The sequence below is a fragment of the Pediculus humanus genome, genomic scaffold, assembly GCF_000006295.1.
Source record: "Pediculus humanus corporis 1103172108287 genomic scaffold, whole genome shotgun sequence".
NCBI classification, from domain to species: Eukaryota; Metazoa; Arthropoda; class Insecta; order Psocodea; family Pediculidae; genus Pediculus; species Pediculus humanus.
The window spans coordinates 284,144-296,643 of NW_002987856.1; positions in this window are offsets into that span (position 1 = coordinate 284,144).

Below are 12,500 nucleotides of genomic sequence, written 5' to 3' on the forward strand. Positions count from 1 at the left end.
CGGTTCGGTCGTAAAAAACAATAAAAGTAAACGAACTGTCTCCGAGGGTCTTTCAGGTCAGGGTCTTATACCGTTATTTTATTTTTTTTCGAGCTCTGCAAAAGTACATAACTAATTATGTTTTTCGTCATGTTTTCTCTCTCTCTCTCTCTCTCTCTTCTATCTCTCTATCTATCTATCTCTGTCTGTTTTCGTCTACTCTTCCCTCTCCATATTTCCCTCCTTCGAACATTTACGACTCGTGATTTTCTCGATGGCTCGATTGTTTTAAAATTTTTCGTGTAGTCCTTTTTTTATTGTTCTTTCGACTTATTTGTTTTTCTTTTTCTCTCTCTCTCTCTCAAACTTATTCTCGTGTTTTAAATTACGATTGTTTAACCTTTTGTCCTTTCTTCGAGATTTATCTCTTTCCTCGGATTCGCGCGCGTAAAATTGTTTATGGGGGTTAAAACCTTTTCGCGAAATCAAAAGACAAATCGACTAATGACGATGTTTTTTAGAGGAGCACTCAATACTGATAACAATAATTTTTAATAATTGGAATGAGTTTAAGTAAGGCGAAGAAAAGCCTGGGGAGGGAAAGACGGGGGAAAGGAAATTGGATGTAAAAGATTGAGGAGAGAAAAGAAAAAGAAAAAAAAAAAAGGGAAAATTATTCGAAAGATTAGAATTTAATGAACCATAAATTAATTTTTGATTGATTTTTAAGTCGATTTACTTTTCTTTTTTGGGGAGGCGGGGGCGGGAAAGGGGGAGAGGGGAGGGAAAACGGCAGTGAGAAAATCGGTAGGTAAAGGATCAAAATCAAAGGAAAATCGGTTACATTTTTAAACACTTGTAAAAAAAAAAAAATGATTGAAATTTTTGTTTCTTTTTTTTGGGGGGGGGCAAGGGGGGGGTCGGGGATAAATTTTCGGAAAACAGAAATAAAACGGAAGAAGAAGAACACGCGCAACGCGAAACGAAAAAAAAAAAAGAGGGAAAAATGAAGAGGAAAAAACTTTTAAAATAATTAAAACAAGGAGGCTGCGGTTTTTTTCCCGTTTTCCTTTTGATTAATTCATTATCTAATTACTATAAAAGAGATGAGGATTCGCGGATGAGGATTTCGATTTTAACGACCTAAAAATAATAATAATAATAATAATAATAATAATAATAATAATATTGAGTGCATTATATTTATTTTAAAACAAAAAAAGAAGAAGGAAAATAAACGTGAAATAATCATCATCATCATCATCATCATTTATATAATAAGTTGGGGGTGTATTATTTTGTGTTAGGTTGGCAACGATGCCAAGGTCGTCTCAGCAAAGCAAAATTTTCCTTTTTCTTTCTGATAATGTCGAACGTTCAACGACGAAAGGTTTTGATTGTCGGTCGTCTTGTTGCGGTGTCGTTTGAACTCCTTTTTTTTTTTTTTTTTGCCTTTTGTGACGATTTTCGATTTTCGAAAATTTTCCAGGCGGTGCTCATCATTTATATAATAAGTTGGGGGTGTATTATTTTGTGTTAGGTTGGCAACGATGCCAAGGTCGTCTCAGCAAAGCAATTTCCCCCGTTCGCAATCCGTTGGTTTACGAATTCGTTTTAACCGTGAAATAAGATGGAAAACACACGAAGATGAAATGTAAGGGAAAATTTCAATGAAAATAAAATTTGTTTAGAAATTTGCTTTTAGTTCCAGGGTAGTAAAAATAAGAGGAGGTGGAGTAGGAAGGGGTGGAGGAGTAGGAGGATAATGAAAAAGCTCATAAGAAATGTTTACTCGATTTTTTTTTTTTTTTTTTTTTTTTTTTTCCGTAATCGATTCCTGGTTAGTTAAATATAAAGCTGGAGAAAAGTGAGGAGGATGAGGAGGGATGTGGGGGGAAATGGGAAATGTAAATTTTGTATTTTTTTTTTTTTTTTTTTTGGTTCGGTTTTTTTCCTCTACGATTTCTCTGTCTCTCTCTCTCTTTTCCTCCCCTATTTACTCTCTTTCTCTGTTTTACTTTTTCCAAAACCTATTTTTGTTGGTTGTCTTTTTCATTTTTTTTTTTTTTTTCGCATGAAGTTTTTTGTAGTCCTGTCCCAGGTAAAAAAAAAAAAAAAAAAAAAAAAATTCATACTCGAACGAAGAAGACAAAAACAAATAAATTTCCATAGTTTTTTTTTTCCTCTCTCTCTCTCTCTCTCTCTCTCTCTCGTTCTCTTTTTCTCCCCCCCGGAAATTAAGTAATCTGTGAAGCAACCGACAACGACGATGACGACGACGTTAGAAAAGAGGATTTTTTTTCTCTTTCTTTTTTTTTTTTTTTAATTTGGAGGAAATTACGTGAAAATTCTGGAGAAAATTCCGTGTGTAATTAAAAAAAAAAAAAAAGAAAGATTTTGTTGATTATTATTATTATTATTATTAAGTATTTTTCCGAGGATGTGGAAAATTTTCCGATGTTTTAATAATAATAATAATAATTTTTTCTTTTTCGTACGTTCGCTCGCTATTTTTTTTTAAGATTTTCCTCTTGAGCCGCCATTTAATTTTTTCCAAGCATCTGGAACTGGAAATTGTTTTGTTTTTCTCGAAAATTCGACAGAAAAAAAAATGCGACGGTAAAAAATTAATATTAACACAAACAAAGCGTTGACCGGAAAAACGGGGAAAAAAAATTTTTTTTTTGTTTCAATTGATTTTGAACGTTGATGGATTTAAAATTTGAAATTTTTTCTGGAAAAGTCCAAATGAACGTGTCTGCGTTCGTGAAACGTCGTTAGAGATTCATTTCGACTGACGTGTTATTGTATCCGTAGGTCATCCGTTTTCGAATTTCACATTTCACACTTGTTTGTTTGTTTGTTTGTTTTGTTTTTGGTCTACGTCTCGACTTGTTTTTATAATTTTCTTCATCCGTTTCTAATGTTGACTTTTTTTTAACTCCTCAAAGGATAAAACAGAAAATTTTTAGTCTTTAAACATTACCCGGGTTATCGTTATTAAAAAGAAAGAAATTTTGCCGGGAAATTTTTTTTTTTTGTTCGTCAACAAACATGGTTGCCTCCCGTGTGCGGTTTGGTCACATTTAACACCCGAGTGCGTTGTTAATGACAAGAAGATTTTTTTTGATTTTCTCTCTCTCTCTCTCTCTCTCTCTATCTCTCAGGATCTCTCTCTGGATCTCTCTCTCTTTCTCTCATTGTTTTTTGCAAATTCGCGTGTTAACTAGAGTATGGAAATCATTTTCGAAAACAAAAAATTTACGAATTTCCACTCGTTCCGTCATCCGTCCGTTCGCGTTTTTGTTTTTGTTTTTTTTTTATTGTTTTTTCCACGTACGACCGTTTCCGAATTAATTTTCCAAAATAAATATTTCAAAACCTTACAAATTTTTCCTTTTTTCGAAATGAAATCGGATGTGAGAGGAAAATTTTTAGAAATCGAGGAAAAATGACAAAAAAAAAAAAAAGAAGAAAAATAAACCGGGGAAAATTTTTTTTTTTTTGCTTAATGTTTTTCCGCCCTCTGCCCTCCCACTTCTGTTTTTTTTCTATCTATCTCTCTCTCTCTTTCTAGAAAATTCTAATCGCTTATGTTTTATTTATATTTGTTAATTTTTTTTTATTTATTTATTTTTATGAAAAATGAATTTTTTTTGGATGAATTCCATGGTTGATGCCGCCAAATCGTATCGATTTCATGTAGCCTTATTATTATTATTATTAATGTTTTTTGTTTGTCGTCCTGTTGTGAGGTTGTTTGTAGAATCTTTGCTCTCGTTAAAATTTTAAATGTAGGTTTTTTTTCGGGGGGGGGGCGCGGGGGTATTTCCGTTTGCTTTCGTTAAGGCGAAACGGCAGAAAGTCGCAATTGAATAAGAAACTTTTTTTTTTTTTTTTTTTTTTTTTTTGCTGTCGTTTGTTCGTGTTTTTCCATTTTTCTTGGGATGTACCAATTGTTGGGGTTTTAACCGTTTGGAAAATTTCGAAAATAATGCGTGAGTGAGTGAGTGCGTGCGTATGCGTTAAAGGAACGAGTTTTCTCCGACTTTCTTTCCTCAAACGGCGGGGGCATCTTGTAAATAACGAACATACATTTATATTTTTTTTATCATTATCATTATTATTATCATTATTATTATTTTAAATCTTTCCAGTATATTATTTCGTTAGATTTAAGATTCTAATAAAGTAATTAGAAAACTCAGACTTTAATTAAACTTTTCTTTCTCGTTAAGAAAAAAAAAAAAAAAAAAGAAGAAAAGTCTTTTTTAACAAGAAGAAAAAGAAGACTTTTTTCTCTCATATTTCACATTTAATTTTAATTGTTTTTTTTTTTTTTTTATTTGACTTTTGATTTTGAAAATGTTTCTTAGCTTTCCTCCCTCCCTCCCTCCCTTCCTTCCTTCCGCCAAACCTCTCCTCTTAAAGAAAGAAAGAAAGAAAGAAAGAAAGAAAATTGAAAGAAAAAATCACGTTAATTAAGTGGACGAGTTGTCAAAGAGTAGGAGGAGGAGGAGGAAAAGGAGGCGGAGGCAGGGGAAAAGGTGGGTGGGGTCGGGGTGAAGTCACCTAAAAAATAATAATGGAAAATTTTGTTTGGAAAATCGATCGTGTTTGTTCTTCACACACACTCACATGAGCGCGCGATTGTCTATTATTATTATCATTATTATTATTATTATTATTATTATTATTATTATTATTATTATTATTACTACTTTTTTTTTTATATAAAATGCCTGAGGTATTGTGTGTTTAAATTCTTGTCATAAAAGTAAAACAAAAAAAAAATACTGGAGAAAATAATTCTTTTGTTAAGAATTCACACGGGAAAAAGGAATGTCAACATTCCGGGGGGGGATGAGGGTGGAGGAAATAATAATAATAAAACGTTAAATTTTTCTAAATCGATTGATCGAAATAAAAATCGAATTTTCGCGATGATGATGATGATGATGATGATAATTTAACAATTGATTCAGTTTAAAAATATCGAAGATTTCTTTTTTTTTGTTCGTTTTTGTTTTGTTTTTTTTGGGGGGAGGAGATGGGGGGCGGGTTAAAGGACGATTTTAAAATTTTGATGAATTCTCGCGTTTACGAGAAAAAAAATTTAAGGAAAATTTAAAAACGGTTTTCCCGTTTCGAATTAATTAAAAAAAAAAAAAAAGTAGGAAAAGTATTAAGTTGATTGATCAATTTGAAACAATTATTATTATTATTATTATTAATTTGAGTTTTTGTTGTTGTTGTTTGTCGTTTTATATAACGTTTGTGAATTTCCTCGGTTGTTGTTTGTTGTTTGTTGTTCATTAATCGTCAGAAAAAAAAGAGAGAGAGAGAGAAAAAAGAAGATTACGAGTTAAAGGGGGAAAAAAAAGGTTTAAAGGACGATCGTTTAATTTTTATTATTATTATTATTATTATTATTATTATTATTATTATTATTCGTTTACCTAAAATTTTAATTTAAAAGGTCGGGGAGGAGGTGGAAAGGGGGGAGAAAGGTCGAACGAAGATTTAATAAATTTTTTTTTTTTTTAATTTTAAATTATTAATATTATTATGCGTAGTTATTGATTCGAAAAGGAAAATTCCAGTCTGCTGGAGATTTTTTTTATTTTTATTTTTAACGTCGAAAGATTTTTCTCTCTTTCTCTCTCTCTTTCTTTCTTAGGACCTTTATCATCGTCAACAAAAAAACTTTGAGGGGTTTTATTTTTTTTATATCTTACCAAAAACGGGGGGGAGGGGGAGGGGGAAAAGGTTTCAAGAAGTCGGGAAAAAAGTTTATCATCGACTTTAAACAATTTTAAAAATTCAAATTATAATGAATCATTTTCTCTCTCTCTGAAGGGTTTTGTGTGACGTCTTTTCTGAACTTTTTTTTTGTCTCTCTTTGAGTTTTTCTCTCTCTCTCTCTCTCTCTCTCTCTCTCGCACACACATGGAAAAATCGTCGTGAAAAACCGACGGCGAAGGTGAATGAATAAAAATCGAATCGTGTGTTTGTTTTACGAGTTTCCACGACGATACGTGTATTTTTTTTTTTTTTTTTTTTTTAACGAAAAATAAATATTAAAAAAAAATATGGCGACGACTATAAGAAAAAAAAATCTGGAGAGGAAGTAGAGGAGGTAGTGGAGGGAGAAGAAAAGGGGAATCCCTGGGAAACGTTTATTGAAAATGTATTTTATGAAAGGAGCTTCCTTTTTTTATAAAATTTTTTTTTTTATCCTATCGAATGTATTTATTTTTCTTTTTTTTTTTTTTTTATACTCTCTGTGGGTTTTCCGACAACTTTGAAAGGAAACTCGATAGGTGTCCACTTAAGGGCTAAGCAATTCTTTTGGGGGTTTTTTTTTTTTTTTTTAATACGAATTTTTGCTTATTCTAAAAAAAAAAAAAAAAAAAATTAAATAAAACGTCTATGAATTCGAGTCGACTCGAAGGAATTAAAAGAATATGTTTTCGGAAAACCGATTTTCCCTTTTTTAATAGGGAAATAAAAAGAAAAAAGGATTTCAGGTTGAAAGCTAAGGTTTTAGTTTGAATACATTTCGTAATATTTATTTCTGTTATTTGTTTTTTTTTCTTTTAATTACAACAACGACAACAACAACGATAATAATAATTTTTTAAAATGACAGTTTTGGAAATGTGCCTAAAAAAAATAAAAAAACTGGCAAAGGAAGAAAATATGGAAAATGGAAAAAGAGAAAGGAAAAACGTATTTCATACCTGGATCAAATAATTTAAAAAAAAAAAAAAAAAAAAAAAAAAACAATCGACGAACGTATTTATCAAAAAATTTATAACCGGAAAGATAATACACAGGAAAAAAAAAACAATTTTCCGAAACGGAAGTGGGAGGAAAAATATGCTAGAATATTATTTAATGAATTATTTGGCGGGGAGCGGAGGGAAGGAACGGGAAATGAATTTTTTAAAACGGAGTCGAGATGGAAAATCAAAAATTTGAATGCATCAAGTTCGAAGTATGGAAAATTTAACAGGGGATTCCCTTCCAAATTTTAAAACTAGGATTTAACGAAAAAAAAAGGAATAATGTTGATGATGATGTGAAGACAGGAGAAAATGACACGTTTGTGGTTGTTTTAACAAATTCGAGATTCAATCGAGTGGAAAAGAAATGGTTTAAGCAGTTAGTAAAGAACGAGAAAAAGTCTAATAAATAACGACGGCTTAAGAAAACCCAAAAGACGAGACGACGAAAGAAAGGATGAGGAGGAGGATTATTGTGAAAGGGAGTTTTCGGAAATGTTTCGGCAAAAGGAAAAAATGGTGTAAAATGGAAAATGAGAAGGGAAGAGAAGGACGGGGGGGGGGGGCAACAACATAACATGGTACTTGTACAGGTAGTGCTCTCGAAGAAAAAGTTTAGGAAAATTTTGTTGAAACCTGGTGGAAGAGAGAGAAAGAGAGAAAAGGTAGAAAATGCAAAAGAAGAAGGAAAAAAAAGGGAGTTTTTCCTGTTGTTATTAAAAAGAAATAAAAGAAAGGGAGGGGAGGGGGGAAAGAAAAATTCTAAAAATTGATTGAATCACATAACAGCTGCATGCGTAATAATAAATCGATCGATTTCAATTTCACAAAAGGTTGAAAGGGAATGAGAGAGAGAGAGAGAGAGAGAGGGAGAGGGAGAAAGTGTGGGGCGTGGGGGGAAAATTGTTATCGATGAGTGATAAAGAGAGAAAGGAAAAGAGGAATGATGATGATATTTTGACTGAGGGGGGGAAGGGAAAGAGAAAGGTACACGTATATAAAAAAAAATTTTCCTTTTTCCGGGTTTTGATGAAAATTTTTTTTTTTTTTTTTGTAACAGGTGTGTTTGTTTTTTTTTTTCTAACTCTCTCTCTCTCTCTCTCTCCTTTTGTCGATTATTATTTTTTGCTGTCGTGGATTTTTTTTTATTTTCCTTTTCCTTTTTTTTTTTTTTTTTTTTCGGTGAGGCTCCAGAGGAACACCTTGCGTTTATAAAACGACGATTATATTTTCGAGGATTTGGGGAAATATGACGTCACAATTCGAAAAATTTTTTGTTTGATGACGTATGCGACGCCATTTTTATAAAAATTTAAAAGAGGGAAAGGTCGAAAAAAGGTTGTCATTATTAACTGTTAACGAGTCGAGGAAGGAATGGAAAGAAAAAAACAAAAAATTTTCCAGGTTTAATTAATATGTTATGGAAAATTTGTGAAATGATGAAAATTCAATTTTTCTTTTTGCTCCCTTTTTATTATTATTATTATTTTTTTTCCGGTATTTGCTTCAGCCATTTTTTTTTTTTTCCTCCTACGAAAAAAGTATTTTTCGTTCGAAATGTTTTTCTTCCCTTTTTTCCTTCTTTTTTAAAAAGTAAAATTTTATTGAGTGCACGGCACTGTAAACAACAACAATAAAAACTTTTTAAATTTGTGAGAGGTACGCGAGAAAAAAAGAGAGAGAGAGAAAAAATCAGACGTGAGAGTATAAAGAAAAGAGAGAGAGAGAAATTTCAAACGTTGAAAGACTTTTCCGGCAGTATTTTTTATTCTCCAATATGTTGAAAAGAGAAAAATTGATTAGAGATGACGAAATAGTTCTTTCTGACGATGATTTTGTCGTTCCGATTGAAAAGTCCTTTTTCTGTAGCATACCTAAAGGCGAGCGGGTAGGCCGACAGGGGGGTAGGCAGGCAGGGCAGGCATGAAGGCAAGCAAGCGGAAATGTGACTTTGAATATATTTATTTCAATTTAAAATATTCCAAGCTCGATTCGATTCGCAGATTTTAGCTTTAGAGCGACGAAACAACGATAGGAAAATTTTCTACGTACCACGCCTTTCTGTCGCGCCCCTCCCCCTCCTCTCCATTTCCTCCCCTCCCATTTCCCCCGTTTTCAAATCAACGTTTCTCACGTGTCGTGACCCGCCGTGAAAGAATACGTTTAAAAATTGATATAATTGAAAAAGTATTTTTATTTTTATTTTTTAAATTGAATTTCTTTACTTTCTTTACTTTTTATGTATATTTTTATTTGCATGAATTATTTATTAGTCGGTCGCAAAAAGAATAATAATAATAGTGATGATAATGATAATGAATTAACAGAAGCACAAAAAAAAAAAAAAAAAAAAAAAAAAACAGTTAAAATTCATTAGCATCGTTTGCGAACAAAAACCAATTTACTGGTCGTTAACATTTCTCAAATTAATATTCATAATTTTATTTTCATCGTCGTCGCGAATGAAATCATCGATTGATTGATCGATTGATCGATCAATCGATCGATCGAGGTTTCCCCCTCCCCCCCCAATTTTTTGTTCTATTTTTAACCGTTCAATCTAGTGGTGGTGACAGGGGACTAAATTCTAAAAAAAAATTAAATTGTCGGTTATTTAAATTTTATGATTTTTGTTGGATCTTTTTGATTCGTTGGTTTTATCGTCGCGAAAAAATGCCTCGGAAAATTCTGACTCGGTAAAAGGTCTCGTAGATTAATTGTTTTGAACGAAACGTGGATTTGTATTAAAATCGACGGATATGACACGCGGTGTTAAACTTCTTTGAGTTTTTTTTCCTCTTTTGAAGTGTCAGTTTCAGGTGGTGGTGGGAAAAACGTGTGACATATTATCATCATATCTTTCCGGTGGAAATGATGCTGGGAAGGGGAAGAAGGAAGGGAGGGGAGAGAGAGAGGGGGAGAAAAAAAAACTTTAAAACTTGAGTAGTTGTGTTGTCAGTAATTTAAATCTTTGTTCGGGTCAAAGCGTTAGTTAGTAAGTCGTCGCGTAACAGGTGAAACCTAATTCTTTCAAACTCACGTTGCTCTTTACTACTACCCATGTTTCTACCGCCACTACTTTTCGCTACCGTCCCTCCCTACCACTCGCACAGTGAAAAAAAACAGACGATGATGGAACGAAGAAGAAAATGGGGAAATTTTTTTTTTTTTTTTTTTTTTTTTTTTTTTTAAATTCAATTTATTTATTTTATTTTTTTTTTATGAGTTAAGCTCGAGTTAACCTTCGTAACATTTTCTTTTTCCACGACGTTTCCGTCAAATTCTTTTCGCGTGCATGCCTGTTATTCCTTTTCCCTTCTCCATTTTGTGAAAGAAAAATCGTGAAGGTTTTCTTTGTTAATGATTTATCATGTCGTGTTGGTTTTATCGTTGATAAAAAAAAAAAAGTTTAATAAATAAATAAATAAATTTTTTTCTTATTTAAATAAAAATAATAAGAAGAAGGAGAGGAAAAGAAAGGAAAAGGAAAGAGTCTGCATTTGAAATTATTCGAATCTAATTCCACGGAGTTATATTATTTATGAAATTCAATCGTCACGGGTTAAATTTTTTTTTTTTTTTTTTTTTTTTGTTTCTCTATTAGGAGCGTGTTTGTATGTAACTAACGGATTTGGGTTGTTGTTTGTTTTGGCTGTCGCAGGTTATCCGAGTTCGATAACTTTCTACGTTTCGTTTCGTTTTTTATCCGTGATTTTACTCTGATAATTATAATTGTCGAATTTTGGGGTGTTCACACCGACCGAATCGTTTGTCATCTTGTTTGTTTGTATTTGTGTTTGTTGTTCTTTGACAATTTTTCCAGTCGGTGAAATCTCGTAGGAATTTTTTTTTTCTTGGTAGGTTTAAGGATGCAATAAAGAGTGAGCGAAACGGGGTTTTTTCACACTTTTTCTGAAAAAGTTGAAGGTGGTGAGGGTGGCGTAGGGCAGGAAAATTATTATTATCATTGTTTTTCTTTTTTAATAAGAGAGAAAGAGAGAGGGAAAGAGAAAAAGAAGGAAAAGAGAGAGGTCAACGCGGGTTTCAAAATAAAATAAAAAAAAATGTTTATCAGGTTCGAGGGGAGGTTGGTTACCCCTTAAAAATTTTCCTTTATTATTATTATCATTATTATTATTATTATTATTCGTAACTTTTGTCATTAATAATAATAATAATAATAATAATAATAATAATAATAATAATAATAATAATAATATTGAGAGAATTAATTTGCGGTTTTATTGAAAAATAATTTTACGTGACCGTGAATTATGCGGTTATTTTATTATTATTATTATTATTATTATTATTATTATTATTATTATTATTATTATTATTATTATTATTATTATTATTATTATTATTTTGTACTCTTTATTTATAATTTATTTTAAGTAAATTTCGAAGAAGTTTATTGAAGGTAAAAAAAAAGGTTTTCCTTTCGAAACGAAAAAAATTTTTTTCTCTTTAGTAAAAAAAAAAAAAAGAAAGAAAAAAAAGAAAAGAAAAGAACATTTCAACCATTAAATACTCGCATTTATCCCCGAAGGTGTTTTTCCTTTGTTCTTTTTTATTCTTTTTTACGGGTAAACCGAACTCTCTCTCTCTCTCTCTCTTTCTCTTTGTCTCTCTCTCTTTCTTTCTCGTATCTTGTCCCTCAAAAAAAAAAAAAAAAAAAAAAAAGTTCATTTCGAATCGAACAATTTCATTAACGAACTAAATCGAGAAAGTTTCAATTTATCTGGTAAATTTGTTACCGACAAAGGTTTCAGTTCCATTTTTTTTCTTTCTTTTTTTCCATTTTTTTTCCTTTTTTTCCTTTTTTTAATCCCCTTTTCTTCATCCTCTTACTTCTGCCCTATTTTATCATCGTCATTATTATTATCTTTTTTTTTTTCCGACTGTTTCAAAAAAGATGGAAAATTTTTTTTCTCTTACTCGTAAAAGTTTTTTTTTTTTTTTGAAGGGGGGGGGGCTTGGCTTTTGGGCGGGAGGGTTTGTTCTTTTGCGTATAAATAATTTGTCGTGATATTATTATTATTATTATTAGTGAGTGCGATGATTTTGTGGTTGTTTATTATTTTTTCCAGCGATTGATTGAGTTTGTTGTTGTTGTTGTTAGTTTTTGGAGATTGTCATATGTCAGTAAGTTTTCCTTTCTGGAGAATGACAAAAAAAAAGATGGCGGTTAATAAGAAGTCAAGAAAGGAAGGGAATCTTAATATTTTTATCCATTTTTTTTTCTTTTCTTTTTCCTTCCATTTTAATTCTCTCTTCATTTTTTTTTTTTTTTTTTAAATAAATGAAGAAACTGGAAAAAAATGATAAGAATTTCAATCACGTAGACGCCGTTTGGTTTATGAACATTTGCAGACAACTGCCCAGAGGTTTAGATCTGAGGAGATTAACAAAAGAAAATAAAAAAGGAAGGCAAAAGGAAGGGAAGGGAAGGGAAGGGAAGAGAAAGGAAAAGGAGAAGGAAAAATGAGGAAAAAATTTTTTTTTTTTTTTTGTTTTTCCCTTCAGCGCGTTTTCTTATTCTTCTTATTTTTCTTCTTCTTCTTATTATTATTATTATTACTTTTTTTTATTAAAATTATTAAATTTTTTTTTTTTTGTTTTTTGTGTTTTTTAAATTTTATTACGAAATTATAAATAATGGTTTCTTTGTTGTTTGCATTTTTGAGTTGGAGGGAGGGGGGTGGGTGGGGGAAAAAAGGAAAACTTTTA